Source organism: Triticum urartu, chromosome 5 (assembly GCF_003073215.2).
Source record: "Triticum urartu cultivar G1812 chromosome 5, Tu2.1, whole genome shotgun sequence".
In the NCBI taxonomy this organism is placed as follows: domain Eukaryota; kingdom Viridiplantae; phylum Streptophyta; class Magnoliopsida; order Poales; family Poaceae; genus Triticum; species Triticum urartu.
The window spans coordinates 336123871-336126862 of record NC_053026.1 but is presented as its reverse complement, the minus strand read 5'-3'; the positions used below and the strand labels follow the sequence as shown (position 1 = coordinate 336126862).

Sequence of the window (2992 nt, the reverse complement as noted above, 5' to 3'; positions counted from 1 at the left end):
TCTAAAGCCCATCTATGATTCAACATTTTGTTGGGCTAGAAACACATCTCATTTAACTAATTTGGTACCCCTAAAAAACTAATTTTGTAATTCAGTTAAAACAAAAATAGTTTTGCAAAAAATTAGATACTGGATAACACAGAATGCACGTGCATTTATTTTGCTCGATTCCATGTATGTTTTTTTCCACCATAACACTACCTTGCCAAGTGAAGTGGGAAATGGCGTAAGACATCATTTCCGGAATATTAGCATTTGACCATATAAATATAGCAATGTCAGTTTATGGGTAATGTCATTCAGGTTTGCTGAGTTCGAAAAGGAGATGAAAGAGAAACTCACGAAGAATAAAGGGTAAAATACAAGGGTGACACTAAGTAAGGCTCCGGCAGAATTTTTTTCTAAGGAATACAACAATCTCAAATGTTATTCACTGGTGGTCTTTGTGAACTCCCTGGCGGGTTTTTCAGAAGCAGTTGATGATCGTGAGTGGTTGTCCAAGATGCTCTGTGAAGATCCTAAACTACCGCAAAAGATGCTACTGTAGCACAAATGTGCAGGCCAGACTGCTACTGTAGCACAAATTTTGTAGATAAACCATGCTCGATGATTCATGGATCAGTTAGCTGTCCATGGTCGGGTAGTAGGCGTAGGTGGCGATGCCGCAGTTGGCGCCGTTCCCGCGCGAGAGGCGCATGTAGCCCGCCTCGCCCCATCCCGTCCCCCACTGGTTCTTCACCACCCAGTACTCCTGCCCGCTGCCGTCCGCCCCGTAGCCCACCACCGTCACGGCGTGGTTCAGCCTCTGCCCGCACGACGAGCTACCGGAGTACACGCCGCTCATGTAGTGCCGGAAGTCAGGGTCCGATGCCTCCACGCCCACGGCCACCGGCTGGCTGGCCGCGAGCTCCTGCAACGCGCCCTCGTCGCCGTACAGGGTCGCCCACCGCGGCGCGCCGACGGAGGCGACCGAGTTTGGCATGACGCCGCCGCTGCGGCACGCGCCCTGCTGGCCGTTGTACGCGTAGGCTGCCTCCGGCTGCAGGCCGCCGCTCGCGGCGACGTAGCGCAGCGCGGCGTTGATGTCGCCGGCGTTGCAGGTGTTGGCGCCGCCCGTGCAGTCGAGCACCTGCTGCTCCGACATGGAGATGAGGTCGCCGGTGGCGATCTTCACGAGCCCCTCCGTCGCCGCCACCGCCGCGAACGACCAGCAACTCCCTGTACGCACGCAGCGTGCGCGCTTAAACATTTGTATTCGTTTGCGAACTTCGGCGTATGTATGCATGCATGCAGAATTTACCGCAGGAGAGCTGGTTCTTGACTTGGGTGACGGCACCCTGGGCCCTCCAGTCCATGCTGTCCGGCGTGTCCTGGAACTGGCCAGCGGCAGCCTTGGACATGTTCACCGCTGCCACCGGCGCCTTGTCCGCGCCGCGCTGGTGTGGTGACGGTAGCCGAGGTGCATCTCGAGGAACTCGTCGTCGGTGAGGTCGGAGAACTGGTTGAGCCCGAGCGTGTACGTCCGGTCGCCCGCCCGGTTGACAGCGTCGACGTGCCGCGCGTTGGCCGCGAACACCTCCTGCCGGCTCAGTTTCTCTTCAGCGTCCGCGTACGCGCGCGCGAACTCGGCCATCCACAGCTCGTGCCTGGCGGCCACGGTGTGCACCCCTCGCGCCGCGGCGACGTCGGCGACGACAGCGGCGGCCACGAGCGCGAGCGCGAGCAGTGCGCCCTTGAGGCGGCGCGAGCTGTGAATCGGCGCCATTAGTGAGTTTGCTTATGCTCAGGTCTTGTTGCGATGGGTTCGGGAGCGAGCTAAGCACGTAGCAAGCATGCCGCCCGCGATTCTATTTGTACGCGCGCGAATGGCACGCAAGATGGGGCATCCGGGCGAGCGGATTCCATGCATTTCGTTGCCGATAACGGTCGCCGCGCGCATACAGCAGCACCATTACTGTAGATGGAGTTCTTTTCTGAAGCTACTGTAGATTGAATTGATGCGGGGCCGAGGGTAATTCTTCTTTTCTAAAAGAAATACTGTAGATGAAGTGCGTTCAAGAGCCGTAGTCCAACGTATTGATAGCGAGTCCATGACTGCATGGATGTTCCTATCCAGCGGCTGCTCTCTTCTCTCCGTATATTCTTGAATTCTTCTTCTTCCTCCTCTTCTTCTTCTTCTTCTTCTTCCAAGAACTTGTGCGGCACACGGCAGAGCGCTCTGCCCACTCACTATGATGGACGCACAGAGCTGGAGAAGTTGATGTCTGATCGAAATGGGATCGGCCTCCACTTTGGCTTGCTTGTTTGTCCATTTTTCTTTGTGGAACTGGCGCGGATTGCCTCGTAGCGTACTACTCCAGGAAAATAGAAACAGCCTAATTTCGTAGAATAGAGTACACGATACTGTTTAGCTAGATGGTACCTGCGTGATTGATGTGAGAATTAGTTGCAATGTATCCTAGTGAGATTCTATTGTATGCAATATGAATATTTATATATTAATAACACAAGTGAACTATGCATTGCGATGGTGATGGCTGGAGGTGACTCGGGACATGGATGCTGGGGCGGCGGCCCCGGATGATGGTCTATATGGTGGCTTTCTGGCAGGCTCCATGGTGGCAGTGGTGGCTACGCTTCTCGGTCGCTTGGGTGGCGAGGGGTATCGCGGAGGGTGGTTCTCACGCTCTTTCAATTGCCCAGATCTGAATCTGGAGGCCATTTCGCGTCGTGACTGTTCTGGGTGCCCGTGGTGGCACGGGTGAGCTGCCGAGCGAAAGCTCCGTGCTTTGTCACCGGCGACGACGACATCCGCGGGTGCCGTTATCTTCTTAAATACGCCGTTGCGATTCTCCTCTCCGTGCCAAAGTCTCCGGGTGAAAACCGTTATCCACCTCGGGCGCGGCAGCGGCGGTGCTTGTGTTCCCCTCTTGAGGGTGTTGTCGTGGAGGCTCGGTGTCCTAGTTCGTGTCATGGCGTTGTAATCGGGTAG

At 55.4% G+C, this 2992-nt stretch overlaps 1 pseudogene; it reads right to left on the bottom strand.

Moving 5' to 3' along the window:
- Nucleotides 1-622: 622 nt before the first annotated feature.
- LOC125555973 lies at nt 623-1777 on the bottom strand (annotated as a pseudogene).
- Between the last annotated feature and the right edge of the window lie 1215 nt (nt 1778-2992).